Source organism: Protopterus annectens, chromosome 2.part1 (genome assembly GCF_019279795.1).
Source record: "Protopterus annectens isolate FY-2018-M chromosome 2.part1, PAN1.0, whole genome shotgun sequence".
Taxonomy (NCBI): domain Eukaryota; kingdom Metazoa; phylum Chordata; order Ceratodontiformes; family Protopteridae; genus Protopterus; species Protopterus annectens.
This window is the reverse complement of record NC_056729.1, coordinates 282,210,493-282,227,192: the sequence shown is the minus strand read 5'-3', so window position 1 is coordinate 282,227,192 and position 16,700 is coordinate 282,210,493. Positions and strand designations below refer to the sequence as shown.

The window sequence follows — 16,700 nt, the reverse complement described above, 5'->3', positions numbered from 1 at the left end:
GTGTGGATTTAAAATGTCCATTACGGACTGACCACTCCTCGTCGTCTACTTATCTTGGCCATACATCTCAAGAATCCTGCAGTGTGTGCCATGCGTTTTCCTCTCGAGTCCTCCAGGAGAGGAAAAACAAATTAATCCTTAGAGGATTAATCAAGCCTTCTTCGAGGAGGCTTTATCTTCCTCTCCTTCTTCTAAGAAGAAGAGCTTGGCTCCGACCAGTCAGTCGGAGCCGGCAATAAAGGCAAGCAGACTTCTCCGCCGGCTCCACGGACTTGGAGCCGAGGTCGAACGGTCTGCCTTGATGCCTCCTACCTCGACCCCTCTGGTTTCGGAGCCGAGGTCTGGAGCATCGAGGCGGGTCATCCTCATCGGCTCCACTGATATTGGGCCGATAAGGGTCATCGGCTCAGACACTTCCCCCTTGGAGCCGAAGTCTTTATCGGGCAGAGAAATTTCGGTGAAGGCTTCCTCAGAGCCGATAATAGTGGAATCCTTTGAGCGATCCCAGGCCCTTCGGAGCCGATGGAGAAATCGGTTCGGGCCCAATCGGTATCCTCGAGATCTTCCAGGATGTCTGATTCGGACATCGACAGGGTACTCCTTCGACTCTTCCAGTCTCCGGTGTTCCAAAAGATGGTTTCGGCTCAGCCCATTTGGCTTGGAGCCGATGGTCCACTCCTTACAGTTCTTCCTCCTCCAACAGCTTTGGCACCGTTGGAGGCGGGTGTTAGTGGAACCAGTGGAGGTGTTAGGGTCAGACCCGACCCTTGCTCCGACTCGGGCTCCTGGGTCGGAGTTCAGTGCACGGACTTCTTCCTTTGGCCCTAGGGAGGCTTTGGGATTGATGCCTTCGGTCCCAAGTCTTCCTCTTAGTGCGTCGGCCGGGAGTACCATCTACTGTAAGTGGCCATGGAGGGACCTTCCCAGGATTCTGGTGGTCCCGCCTTCAGGGCTATAAGTGCTCTAGCCAAATCTTCTTTGGCCACCTCCACAGTTTCCCCGGCTCCTTCCCTACTCTTGGAGACTGGAGTCGTTGGCAGTTCCCCTGTCAGCAGACAGCGGAGCCCTGGGCCCCAGGTTACCCCCGCTGGGGTTTCTCCCCCTCTTGGAGGTCCTTCTGAAGCCTCTTCAGATGAACCTCCCAGGAAGAAAACATGCAAGAGGAAGCACGTTGACTCCCCTGATGAGTCTTTGACATCTGACACCGATCTCGATGATGTAGAGGGTCCCCAGAGTTGTCCTCGGATGATGTCTCCTTTGCAGACATCCTTGAAGCCCTAAAACAACGAGGCGGCTGGCAGTCCAAACCTCCCTCTGCTGATGAGTCGGTAGGGGTGTTCCTGAAGGCCTTGAGGCTCAGCCTCTGCCTCCTGGGTGTCTCCACCCTTCAATGAGCTCTTGGATTTGATCTGTCGAAGGCGTGGGAACACCCGGACTCTGTGGAACGGTGCCAGCTCGTCCAAACAAATTTTTCAGCACCCCCAGATAGAGTTCCTCACGAAAGGTGTGGCTGTGGATGCTATGGTGGTGGCATCTGCTGCACAGCAGGATGTAGCAGAGGCTTCTACGTCCATCCATCCTCCTAATAAGGAGTCTAGAGCATGGATCGATGCAGCAAGCGCACCCTTAGTTCAGCGGCCTTTACTTTGAGGTCTCTGAACTACCTAGCACTTGCTACGAGATTCAGAGGGATCTGATTAAGGAGCTATCCGATACCCTCTTAGGTAACCTGCCTGAGGAGCTGGCCCAGGCGGTTTGGATCTCAGCTGGCTATGATGTCATCCATCTCGAACTGCGTCCATGAGGCTCATCTCGTATGCGGCCGAGGCGGAAATAAAGCCTGAGTACAGGCATTGCGCTACGGAGGCAAGCCTGGCCGCCTGTGTCATTTTGCGGAGGCCTTCAAGTCTTCGTTGCCAACGCCCCATTTGATGGGTCCTCCCTGTTTGGGCCCAAGGTGAAAGACACACTTACCGCTGTGAACAGGAGGGTAAGACTCTGACTACCGTGGGGCACGATTTTCCACTCCCTTTCGGCCTTATTCCAAGGCTAAAGAGGAGGGAAGATGTGGTTCAGAGATGCATGAAGTCTTACTCCTCTCAGCAGGAAGGTTCCCCCTCCAGAGGCAGAGGAGGGGGAAATTCATCAGGAAGACGCCGTCCCAGAGGCGGCAGAGGCCCCCGCAACACTGGAGACCGCGAGTCCTTCCGTGGCTCCTCAACTTTTCATAGTCCTGAGGGATTGCCCGACTGTGCTGCTCCGGAGCCAGTCGGGGGGTCGTTTTTCGAAGCACCTAAAGGCCTGGGAAAGGATCACTCAGGACCGATGGGTGCTTCGAATTATCGCCGGAGGTTACACCATCCCATTCTGTTGTCCACCCCCTCAGTCCAAAAGAATCCCGGACCCGCCACCCAGTCAACAGGATACCGCAGCCATAGAAATTTCAAAACTGCTGCGAAAAGGAGCCATCCAACCGGTCCCCGCAGACCAGATCAGATTAGGGACTTACTCAAGATTCTTTTAGTGCCAAAAGACCAGGGGACTTGAGGCCCATTTGGACCTAAGCAACAAACTGTTCAGTCAAAGTCCAAGTTCGAATGGTCACTTTACAAGCCATTCTCCCGTTGTTGGAGAAAGGTGTTTGGATGTGCTCCATAGACCTCAGGGCCAGCGTATTACCATATCAAAATACATCAAACATCCAGGAGACACTTGCGCTTCAGCCTAGGAAGCAGTCATTTTCAGTTTCGTGTGCTGCCCTTTGGTCTCACCACAGCCCCCAGGGTGTTCACCAAATGCTTGGCAGTAGTCACTGCTCACTTGAGGAGTCTAGGATTCCCGGTGTTTCCGTACCTAGACGACTGGCTTCTAACTGCCACCTCAAAGCATCTACTTCTACAGAGCCTGCAGGCCACAACATCACTGGGCAATTCCCTAGGAATCACCTTCAATTGGCCAAAGTCTGTGTTACGGCCATCTCAAAGGATAAAATTCATAGGGGCAGAGATAGATTCAAATCAGATGCGGGTCTATCTACCTGCAGACAGAATTCAGATCATACAAAGTCAGGTTCGAGCCCTACTCCCCAAGTCCAAAGCCCCAGCCAGAATGGTCTTGCAACTATTGGGATCGATGTCTGCCACAGTTCTGCTAGTTCCTTGGCAAGGTTACACATGACAATCCTCCAGTGGCTTCTCTCAACTCAATGGTCCTTTCAGGAACTCCCTCTCAATCATCTAATATGGATCACAGAATCTTGCAGAAGAGACCTTCGCTGGTGGCTAGTGTCTTCCAATTTGGATCAGGGGCGACCCTTTGCTCTTCCTCCTCCGGCAGCCACGTTGACCACGGTCGCCTCCGAGACCGGTGGGGGGGGGGCATTCCCTGGGCAGGTCAGTCCAGGGCAAATGGCATCCGGAAGAGACCTCTCTCCACATCAACATCCTAGAGATGAGAGCAGTACTCCTGTCCCTTCAAGCCCTTCACTGTTACCTCCCTCAGGGCGTAATTGCTGTTCACATGGACAACATGTCAGTTGTCTGGTACCTGAACAAGCAGGGAGGGACCAGATCCTATCCTCTTTGCAGAGAAGCGATGAGGGTCTGGGAATGGGCAATCTCAACCAATCGCTTTCTAGTGGCAACTCACATACCGGGCAAATCCAATGTCGTAGCCGACAGGTTGAGCAGGACCATTCTCTCTCCTCACGAGTGGTCTCTGAACATAACTATTACAAGACAGATTTTCAGCGAATGGGGAGTTCCTTGTTGCGACCTCTTCGACTCCTCTGAATCACAGTGCAAGGATTTTCTCCCTATCGGCTCCGGGAAGAGCCCTATGGACGTTGGTCCATCCTTGGCCCACCGGCCTGCTTTATGCCTTCCCTCCAGTTCCGCTACTACCCAAGGTAATTCAGAAGGCTTCTCTCTTACGGAGCAAGATGATCTTAATTGCTCCGTACTGGCCTCGTCAAGTCTGGTTTCCCTATCTTCGAAAACATGCTCTGGAAGGTCCATGGTTCCTGGACCAGATCCCAGACCTACTGACTCATCAGTCGGGACTACTTCACCAGTCCCTACACACATTAAGATTGACGGCCTGGCTCCTCCTCTTCCAACCATAGTCAGGAGACATGCACTGGACCCAGAGGTAGTGCGCATATTGTCTTCAGCCCACAAGTCGACCACGAAGAAACTTTATTCTAGCAAATGGAAAAGATTTGCTATATGGGCTCAACTCTGGGGCCTGGACCCCATTTCAACTCCCGTAGCAGAAGTACTCAAGTTCCTAACCTGTCTTTTCAACCAAGGCTCTTCTGTTTCTACCATCAAAGTACAATTGGCAGCAATTTCTAACTTTCATGAATCCATAGACCCACCTTTAATGAGCAACAGGTTGTGTAAGACCTTCTTGAAAGGTGCTGCTCTATTAAGACCTCCAGTTTCTCATCCTGCACCTCCATGGGATCTGGATATAGTATTACGTGCCTTGACTTCTTCCCCTTTGAACCGGCAGCTACCTGTGATTTGAAGTTTCTATCATGGAAGACAGCTTTCCTAGTGGCAATTACTTCAGCCAGAAGGGTTTCAGAACTTCAAGCTTTGTCAGTAAAACCTCCGTGCTTGGTTTTTCATCCAGACAGAGTTCCTCAGACTGAATCCTTCTTTGTTCCTAAAGTCTGCTCTACTTTATGCTTACAACAGTCATTAGAGCTCCCAGTGTTTTTCCCAAAATACTCCAATGAAGGAATTTATTTTCCACACACTAGATGTCCATAGGCAGTTCGTTTTATTTGGATGGACCAAACAGTCAAGGAATACAGATCAGTTGTTTGTGTCCTTTGCAGAAAACAAATTGGACAACGCAGTCACAAAGGTCACTATTGCCAAATGGATCAGGGACTGTATTACTCAAGCTTATATTTTTTCTAACGAGCTTTCCACCTCTGTCAAAGCTCATTCTACAAGGAGCTATGACTACTTGGTAGCATTTCATTCTAAGCTTGCTATTGGTGACATTTGTGCTGTGGCTACATGGTCTTCCCCGCATACTTTCATTTCTCACTACAAATTAGATGTGGCATCTAGAGGACGAGCTTCATTTGGTTCCACAGTGCTCAGGAGTGTTTTCCAATGAGCCACCCGGGATTTAGGTGCTAGGGACGCTGTCCCATCTTTCAGAATGTAGGCGAGATCGGGTCACATAACATCTTTTAGTTATGTACTCACCATAACTTCAGATGTTTGGGATCCATCTCGCCTACATTCTAATAACCACCCTCCTTCCCCCTTCCTTGGAGATCAGAGGATATCAGAAGGTCCGAATCCTGTTGTTTCATCTTGAAACATCTAACAATGTTATATAAACAAGCTGTGCATGTGTGCATGAATGCGGACAAACAAGATCTGGGGGATTAGTGGTGGTGCATCCTGGGATAAAGAAAGCTCAGCCAATAAGAGGCCTCGCTCTATAGCATAGCGTGCAGTCGGAGCAGGGTGGCTCGAACCATCTTTCAGAATGTAGGCGAGATGGATCCCAAACATCTGAAGTTATGGTGAGTACATAACTAAAAGTTTTATGTCACTGTCATGAGTGTCAATTACAACTTTCACTAGTACATAAAAAAGTAAAAAATAAGTATTTTACAATCACGTTACCACTCTGCAATGTGAAGTTAACATTTTGTTGTAAATTGATGAACCCAAGCAATAATGGATGCAAGTAAACTGGGATGAGTAATGCTGAAGAGCCAAACTAATTTCTATGACTAGAGAAGGTTATCGCATAGCAAAGCTTATGCAAACTATAATGGCGGCCTTTTCAGAGAAAGTGACTGCACAGCATGTAACCAGCCAGAAACAACAAGAGGTGTAAAAAAGGTCAGAGCTATGTCTGTGATGTGTAATTCCAGCCTTTAATGTGCTAAGAAGGCTAAAGTAAACAATGGCTTGGTTCAGAGCATGAAACGTAATCTTGATGCTGTGATGTTGAGACAGACAGGGTTTCAAAAATGTTGACCTCTTTAAAAGGGATGGTCAAGGAACCTCAAAAGTTATCAGACAACATTATAGTTGAAATTAAGAATTCCAAAGTTACAGCTGTTATTCAAGACATGGAATAGATAATAAAACTAAAGGAAATGCTTTCTGAACATGGGATAAAACAGACTATTGTAACTATGAGCTGGAGTGGAAACCGTTGAGGATGTTTTCTTTAGAGAGTCACCAAAGGTCAGTGACTGAATATTAACAGTTGAAACTATAGCAGAGTAACACTGTCTAAAAAACTGCAACTTTTTTCAAAAGACTGTCTGAAATTTCTGACCAAGTTTGAACTGTGAAACACAACAGTAAGCTTGAAAGTTTTAAGTAAACTGATATAGTAAGAGTAAGCAATAAGTGTTACTGTTGAAGTGAAGAATTGATGTAGTTATATTTGAGTATCAGCAAAGTTTGGATTCTCTAAAGAAAGGTTGAGAAATTAAAGAATGATATGGAAAGCATGCAACATTTACAGAAATATTTTAAGGAGAACCAGTCTAATACAAATGTAAAGGAAAAGGAGCTTGCCTTAGTAGGAGTTGGAAAAGATGATAAAAGAACAAAGGAGAACTAGAGCTTGAACTAGAAAGACAAAAGAGGAGCCAAGTGCAGAGTCAAACTCTCATGGTAGATTTTCAGACTGGCACAAAGTAAATGTTGACTTAAAAACAAAGTAACAGAATTTGCAAACTGAAATAAATGCTATAGTCTCATCACCAACGGACTGAGAATAAAACTAAGAGCTACATATATACTTTGATTTTTGTCAGTCACTTGATCAAAGATATCAGTGCCTTGAAAAACACTCCCCGGGATTCATGAAGCTCGGCGCAAGGCCGGCATTAGGCTTGCACCGATTGTGTGGCATGAAGATGGCGCAGTAGCGCCAAATGCATATTAATGAAGGCGTGCTGCCGCCACAGCCACATGCATAGGAAATGAGCGCGAGTGCATAGGGTGTGTCGAAGTGCCGTACGGAGGCGTGGAAATGTCAGCTGTCGATGTGCAACCTAAAATGCTAGTATATAACAATTTGCAATCAATAGTAATCACATCTGTCAGTGTCCATAGATACTGAAACATATGCAAAGCATGCAAGACAGTTCCTGTGAACACAAAATGAAGAAGCAAACACAAATGCATGGTAGGGAATAACGGGTCCCCATCCCTCGAACAAATGACACTGACAACCATGTGCCCATAGTCCAGTGTAGATAGTTATACCAAGTGGAAGTGAAACGCATCATGTTAGACGCACCGCCAATAGCTACGTCCAGCCCAATGGTCAGGGTCACCAGCTGTCCCACATTGTGAGGGAGAGTACACAACTGGGCAGATGTGTCCATAACAAAACCACGATAAATGGAAATATCTAGCGACCGTATGACAGAATTATATCCCACAGCGCATGTAATAGTCACATACAATAGGTATGTCCATATTTAACATACCATATGTGACAGGAAATAGAATAAGCATGAAAACAAAACAGAAGAGCATATAAACTGCTACAACAATAAGGCAACATGTAGGCTTAAAGGAACAGTATTATCCGTAGTGTTTACTGTGGGTATGTGTTGTCCAGTACAATTGGATATGTGTCCAGAATATATCCCATCCTGGACATAGGAAAAGGTGGCATCCTACCAATGATCATGGCAGTTGGCCAAAATCCGCACATATGCGGTCCAAGCCGTACTTGTCAGGATGTGTCACAGTGGAACGGGTATTACCCGGGTGTACCAACCATGTCATGAAAGTTAAGTATGGGCGTGTACCTATGTGCACGATGTATAGCATGTGGAAGGTGAAACATGCCAGGGTAGTCCACACAACCATACAGGTACCTGACATATGTAGTGTATGCAATGTGTTACCTTGACCATGTCATGGGCCATCAACCAAAGCAGTGATGGATGGAGTGTCAGGAATATGTGTGTGTGAGGGATGGGTAATGGTATAATCCTCAAAGGTGAGACTGTGTCGTATGCAGAATAGGTGAACTGGAGGTATATGAGGGAGCAGTGGGGGAATCAGAAAGAAACACAAAGAACATGTATACACATCTGCAATACAACCTGACAGGCCATACTGTAGAACACAATCCCACAAACATATAAATATTTAAATGTGCGATACAAATGTACAGAAATGTCACCGGCACATACCCACAGATTGGTCCTGATGGAACCAGCCAATTCAAATGCAACACACCTGGATGCATAATGGAATACCCATCATCCCCTCCACAGCACACAACCCACCCCCATACCTGAACGTTCACCAAATCCAGCCATACTTGGCCTACTAGCTTGGCATAGCCATATCTACACATAGTGACCACTACTCATATGTAGTAGGCAGTGTCACCCTAGGCAGTTTCAGGATTGCAAACTATGTATCCCTTGCATGTAAAGCCTCCAGCACATTTTCGTAAAGCCAAAAGAATGGCCGGTATTGGTCTTGTTAAATTTTTGGATATCCCTCATGGGATAAGTAACATGTGTAAACATCAGAATGGGTATCAAGACATGATGTCCAGTCCTGTAGATATCTGGGCACAAGTTAGAATGTGCAGTAGTGGTGCACGTGACTGTCCAGCCCTAGATGTTCATGCAGAATCTACTATCCAGGATCAAACACCTGCCCTTGACGCACGTGTCCCGACATGAATAATCGAGAGAATATATTGTATACATTCGCATAGTAGCACTTGGAAATAGGGTGATGAAGGCACTGATGTAAACAGGATACCCCCTGATCCACTGTGTGAGGGACAGTCACTGTGTGGGTAGGTGTGTCCTGACCAACAATGATACAATGCCAAATGTCCTGTGATTGTAGGAAATAACTATGTACCATACTGCATGTAACAGTTGTCTAAAGCGGTCATGTCAGGATAGAAAATATGTAATTCATACAAGAAACAGACTAACAACTAAAGTGCGAAAGGTATAGGCTGTCAGCTAGGAAAATAATGAATGTTCTAAACCTGTACTGACCATGGGTATGCATTGGCCTAAACAATCTGGTGACCCCAGAATATATCCCAACCTGTACATATGACAATGTGTCAACCCTACCAATGGTCAGAGCATACACACAAGAACTGGCCAGCCTTTTAATCACTCACAAAGCCAGTGACCTTTGGAGGAAAGGTGTTGAATGAGAATGACTAATTACAACAATTAAGAGTAATAGACGCATTTAACTGCAGAAAATCAGTAGTAATACGAATCTGTCAACATGTTCCAAGTTACTAGTACAAATATGGTAGAAGTGACTGTGATTGTCCCTGATTTGTCATAGCCTTGTCCCTGTAGAAACTAGTCCCCGAGTATCACCGAGGTCCGTACACATATGTACACCAACCGTCACATTTGTGGACAGGACTATTGCATACCTGTAGTGAATTTATAACTGATTTCCAGAATAATATTCATTGTATATATAAATGAATGAAATAGTCAAATGTGAAGGGAAACACGTGGAATACCCCCACCCCACCGCACATTACATAGTGGAACCACTGCCTCCCCTATATTATGTAGTGCCGACCTAATAAAGTGGTCAGAGGTGCCCAAACACGTGCATCTGTAAACACAGGTAGACAGTTAAAATCTGGACTAACTCTGTCCATGTGTTACATCTGATATTTAAACAGCTACAGGGCAGTTCTAGTCACCAGTCAGACAAGCTTAAACACAGAGCAGCACATGAACACCCTGCAAATGAAACACACGTATGAGTGAGGACTATAAGCGTAGGAGTTCTGAATATCCTTGGAGTGAGTAGACATGCAGCACGGGTCCAGAGCAGTAGGAAACAGGGAATGTCGGAAGTGTAGTACTGCGGTTTTCCTAGCAGGAGAATGGATGCCTGCTGTGTAAGTGAAGCAGTGAGGCGTATGTCAGAGTAGCTATGAACCATGGGTATACATATAAATGAGGCAGAACAACAATTGTGTAGTGGTTAGAGCATCCGCCTAACGTCAAGGCATTCCCGGTTCAAGTACAACTATAGCACATATTAATTTATTGTGTAATGAATGCCTCTGTGCTGTAAAGCCAACATTTATACATGTAAAGGTGACCGCGTGTCTCGCATGGGGCCGTTAACCGGATTTTATCAATCAAAGTGGTACTTTCATAAGGAATAAGGCACATGTAATCACAAAGAAGTGGCAGTAAACATATGTAACTCAGAATAAGTAGGTGCAAGTGCCTCTAAGCGGAGTGTATGCAGCTTGTAGCATAGCAAATGTATGTTGTCTTGTACAGCTGTAACTTTTATATATATAGATATATAGGTAGATAGATAGATAGATAGATAGATAGATAGATAGATAGATAGATAGATAGATAGATGTGTGTATAGATAAATATCCACAGATATAACAGAAATATGCAATTATATATCTATATCTATATATATATATATATATATATATATATATATATATATATATATATATATATATATATTTATATATCTATAGAATGAGCCTTGAAAGAAAGCAAACATAAGGGTTGTGAAGGGAATCTAGAGCAAGTAAGGTATTGTAAAGTGCTCGCAGCGTATGTCAGATAAAGCTGCACAAGAGTGAGTAGAGCACCGCAATTCACACCAGAGGTAGGGTTATACCAGTGGCCATAACCTCGTTGAAGTGCTATGTCAACATTATACACAGACGGAATGTAGTACATGTTGTGACCACCTACACTTGTAACCCGCAAATCATTCGTAATTCATAACACCAGGAAAGGCACGTATGTGTAAATATAAATGGATGGGGACCCTGTGAATACACGAGGTGGTACAAAATGTGTGTAGGGTCCCAACGCTCTGGAGAGGGCAATGTGTAAAGGTGTGTCATGGCTGCGATATCAGGTGGATAATGGCTGTTATGCGTGGAAACTCAACACGGGTGTGCTGGAGAAACTATGGATATGAGATTATGGACACAGGAGTGCTAAGGTATCTTGCACCGGTTGCAGTGGAGCGGCCCGTGGAGGTCAGCTAGTACGTAGGTGTGATTCCCAGATAGAGCGTCGTCTACGTGGAGACATGTGTGAATGGGCATATCGTTGTCAGACATTGTGCTTCAGGGCTGGCAGCCCAGCACATAAAACCTATCTGCCAACCATGAGTGGAACGGAGTTCTGCTGTGACAACCCCAAACCAGGAAAAGCAGCAAGACACAACTACATGCAGACATCAATATGTTGATGTACAATCTCAGTAACACAAACACTCATTCTATTAACATTAATAATATGAATGTGCACAGAAATAAACACAGTAGCAGGAATAATAGGCTGCGCATATGAGTAATAGGTCGAATGACACTGTATCACATCACACTTATCAGCGGCACCCCAGACATGAAAAACGTGTGACATCTGTCTGCTGTATAACGTGCAGTATACTGATCACAAGTTCACCGGAGTGAAGTGTCAGTGTCATAATGACTAAGGCAATAGTATGCTGCCGAAGCAGAGATAAAACCCAATATGCATGGGTAAGTGTCTATGTCTGGGAAATGTATAGGTATATATATATATATATATATACACAGAGATATATATATATATATATATATATATATATATATATATATATATATGGGTCTACTTTAAAAGACCGAACCGACGATTCCCGACATGCGGAAAACTTGACCAAGCGACCGACAGGTAAGTTTACCGACAGGGTGATTTGCCGACAGCGGAAGACCGACAAGGTAATGTGTGATCGCGACCCGGTAAGTGTGCGACAGTGACGGAGTTAGGAGGCGGTGAGGTAAGTGTGCGATAGTGAGGACTGTGGTTTAGGGACGGGTTAAGTGAGTTAGGTTTAGGGTGCAGGTAGGTGAAGTGTGTGATAGTGTCGGACCTTGGGCTAGGGGTGGGTTAAGTGAGTTAGGGTTAGGGTGCAGGTAGGTGAAGTGTCTGCGATAGTGTCGGACCTTGGGCTGGGGTGGAGTTAAGTGAGTTAGGGTTAGGGTGCAGGTAGGTGAAGTGTGCGATAGTGTCGGACCCTTGGGGTTAGGGTGGGTTAAGTGAGTTAGGGTTAGTGCAGGTGGGTGAAGTGTCGATAGTGTAGCCGGACCTTAGGGTTAGGGTTTGGGTTAGGGCTGAGTGTCTATGCTATGTAGTGTAGTGTGTTGTTTACGTTCCGTGTATGGTGTTATGGTGTTCGGTGTTTTCGTTATCGGTTTTGTGTGTTGTGGGTTATCTGGCATCGGTGATTTTGTGTCGGTAGTAGCATGTCGGTCTTTCAAAGTAGACCCATATATATATAAATATATATATATATATATAGATATATATATATATATATATATATATAAATATATACACACACAAAGATATACTACATATATATCTATAGATAGATATATATATATATACACATACAACAGGTATTGATATATACACATACACACAAAACAAATATATATGTCATTGTAGATATACACATGTACATAACTAGGTTACTTTACAGCAATTAGGGGTAACATATTTACAGCCCGGGCATATGTGACTGGGAGGTCCAATAAATAAACGTTGTACCCCCCCCACACCGCCCAGCTAGGTTGGTCAGACATACAGACAGGCAATAAAGATAAATACACTGCTGCTGTCAAAAACACCAGCAGGAAAGTACCAGTGGGAGAGATCTGCAAGGTCTACACTTTAAACGTGGATAACGGTGTCCCTTGCGGGACACCAAAAATTCAGTGTACGTGTGAACCCGTTGTCATCGATGCGAGCAGGATGTAGGTGTACATGGAACAGTAGGTTGTGCAAGTGTGATAATACATCGGTTGACAAAATGTACATGTGTCCTGAGATGGGGAGAGTGGGCGATGTGTAGGGGTGTGCTCATACCCCAGCTGCGCTCACAGTAAGTATTTGTCATGAGTGCTGTAGAGGGGTGCCAGGTAGGTGAACCATGGCTATGCAATAATGGGCTTAAGTGTGCAGGTACTGGTTGGCAGAGATGTAGTAGGCCTGCCCAGTGGAAGTCATTAATATTCCTATGTGGGCATAGCAGACGCCTACACCTCCCAAACCTGAAGAACACATCTACCGGATAGTCTTTAAACCATCAGGGGAATACATAGGGACCACATCAGTGCTGTGTACCCAATTAGCATGGACATCCATAGTTATGAATCAGAATGTAATAAAGTCCAACTAAACACTTCCAGAACTAGTGATATTAGGTGGACAGGTGGCGGAATACAGGTAATGACAGATGACAACATGTATGAGTCATAAACAGCATGTACCTTGACAAACGTGAATGAATACATATGCTTTGTGACTGTCATTGTGTCTGGTTAATAGAACCAATCATCTAAATGTGTCCCACAAGGTGTTATGCAGTGTTCCTGATACAGTGTTCATTCTCCCCCATTGGTGTGTGAGGTCTACTAGTGACGGAAAGTGCATAATTTGCTGACCACCTTAGGTAGATGATAGCATAATAGATGAGGTTTACCACCCATACGCCTTTGAGGGACACACCCATCTGGGCAGTTGTGTCCTGCAAAATGAATGTTCATAGGTTCATAGGTTCATACTATGCTATTTGCCCTAGGGCATTTATAAGCCTAGCTAGAGTGTGTTTGGCTTTCGCCACCCATTTTAAATTAATTTTGCTATGCCCTTTTTCGAGGTTAGTATACTGTGCCTCTGTCTAACAGTGACACACAGAGTGATAGCGGGAAGGGTAAACCCTCTGATCTCCCATCCACTCATCAAGATTCCTCTTGAAGAGAGAGTCAATGAGGAACTCTACCTAACCTAGACTGGGATTTTATTCCAGAGTGAAGGGAGCCTCTGGGTTATGAATCTGTCCCTCCAGCATGTCTGATTTATTTCAGTGCTGAGTTATGGCACATTGCCTGTGAGTTCGGGAAAGGAGGCCATAAATTGTGTGTAGTGGTGTCAGAAATTAATTTGTTTTATCAGAAACAGCTACACGTAATAGGAAACAGTATTAGCAATTATAATGCTACAGGAATAACCTTAACGTATGCAAACCGTTGAAGTAGTCAGTTTACTACTGGCTGTGGGTATGTGTTGCCTTGACACATGTGATAGCTCTACATGTAGGATCTATAGGGCGGCCAACATTCTGAATGGCCAGAGTAGGACCTGCTCTGTAGGAATGTCAAGGCGTGCCAGGGCGGGAACATAGCCTGCAGCCAGCCATGTCATAAGCTCTGAAATATGCATATCAGCACAAATCAAGCATAGTCTAGCAGCAGTAAAGTTGCTTATGCTACTACATATAACATGTCGATGTGTCAGGTATGCAAGACCTGTAACAAGCAACCACTACAGACACGTAGAATATGAGAATGTTCCCTAATCAGGACAGTTGCAATGGATAGAGTATTGTCACATGACATATGTCTAAGGAGGGACTGTCCCATGCAAAGTGGGAAAGGTGTTACTCCTACAGTCTCCCGTCATGCAGTCTGAAAGGTGGAAAATGTACAGTAGGTATGCGGTAGCATGACTCAGCAGACAACTGCGTTAACAAAATAACATTCACATGTCAACATTGCAGAGTATCGGTTCCCATGTATCAGGCAGATAGGAGCAGATCATATGAGGAACACGCATATAATATGATTACATCATTGGACAGGCCACCGAGTCCGTACAGTTGAACGCCTGCCATCGCCAAATGGTTAGACGTACCCGATACTGTAGTCATGTAGTCCAATGTAATACGTATCACAAGGGATCACACCAGCGTGGTGACAAATGTAACACAAATGTCGGTGAGGCGAGCAGCTGGAGCGTGTTTGTCTACCAGTATGCCAAGTGCACTGTCAAGACATGTATAGGAGGTCTAAACGGGTATAAGGTGCTGTAACCAGAGGTCAGCAGTGCTTAACATGGTGCAAATCAACGCACAACTGCTCCCACCTGCTGGAATGTGCCTTACCAAGTCAGTATCCAAAGGCGTCAGTCTGTCCGCAAACAAAGAACCGTCTTATTCACGTGTTGGTAGCAGTACCCTGCGCATATAGCTCATGTGAATTAACAATAGACCATGGCATATGTACAGACAATAGACCACACACACATCATACAGCACAGCCATCCAACAGTATAGCAATGTACTGGCAGATATGTCCGGACCACTGGTGTATGCATGCCTGGCCATCCTGTGTTTCAGTGTGTGAGCATGCCCAGTATGACTGTTATGCATGTTGTCGATAGAACATTACCATCATACCGTCATATTGTGTGACCCACGCATGCCAAGTATGGTCAACTGTATCACATGTGTCACATGTCCAGATAGTCAGTACTTTGTTGCCGACTCCTCCGTTCTACAGAGACAGGTGTCATGCTGTGCCTGCAGGGTAGCTAATGGTCATGTGGCATTGACAGTTGCTACATGTCTGCATAGTGTGGGGGGACATCCAACCGCATCCACAGTCCTACACAGCACCATGGGTGGCACACATGACCCTCACATGTGTAGGTTGGATGGGGGGCACAGCTGACAGTTGTACACATCTGCCGCTACTGTACTAATATGCCAGGTACTCCATGTCAGTGTGTAGACCTACCTAAATTGCTGGTCGGAGGGATACCAGTGTACATCAGATCCCAGCTTTAAATACCAGCATAGTGGTGTTGCATGTCCTAGCTTTCACAACCTACATCAAACTGCCTGGCCTGCTGTTGTCTGTGTGTGTCTTTGGAGGTTGGGGTCATTCATTGGGCATATCCATAGGCCATTGTATATCATTTGTCTGTATTGGTCCACACCTGTCCAGCTGCATGGAACGTGTGTGGGCTGTATGGACACACATGATGTTCAGCCCATAATCTGCAGTGGGTTAGGACACCCTGTGTACTACTGGCTACCATTGTGACCCCCGTATGTGCTACAGATGTCATGGTGCCACTATGGATGTGTACTGTTTGCTGCCCTAACATTCGGACACCAAAGTCTCTTGTATGCTCACATACATACCATAGCAATGGGTAAATACACATTATAATACAACTGCCAATTGTTAGGTCGATAGATGTACCCTGGGGGTGTTCTGGACCTGAGGATGGTGCTGGAGGGATACCTATGTCGGATGCACACAGTGCACCTCCTATACATGGCCGAGCATAGGTAGTGTCATGTTTGGCATCCATTATACTGTGCGTGGGTCAGAGAGGGGAAATCCATGGGTACCTACTGTGTCAGTGCATATCCCTTGTGTTGCTTCTTTGCCAAGGGCAGGTCATACTGTGCATGGCCTTTCACCGACTGGGCCCTGCTCAGGTAGTTCCTTCGCCAAGTCACACTGTGCCTGTACAGGCCTTGGCAGTGGTGTTGGGCCATGTGGCTCTGCCCCCATGCTGTTCCTGCTGCAACTGTTACTGCAGGACCAGATTGTGTAGCGTAGCAAATACCATAACAAATTGTGCGCATGTAGCTAGTGAATACTGCAGGGCTCCACCGGATATGTCGGATAAAAGAACCAAGTGACTTGAGCATCCCAAACACATGCTCAATTATATGTTTTGCCTGTTATAATCCGCCTGATTATGGGTGTGAGGTGTTCGGGTGTGTGTGCATTGCTGATGGGTGTCATCAGCCCACGACACCAGTGGTTACAACATCCCC

At 45.6% G+C, this 16,700-nt stretch overlaps 1 protein-coding gene across 1 annotated transcript in view; it reads left to right on the top strand.

The window, feature by feature from the left end:
• Positions 1 to 16,700, top strand: part of CASP6 (caspase 6) — a 1,203,724-nt gene that overhangs the window by 872,918 nt on the left and 314,106 nt on the right. The gene's annotated exons all lie outside the window — the stretch shown is intronic.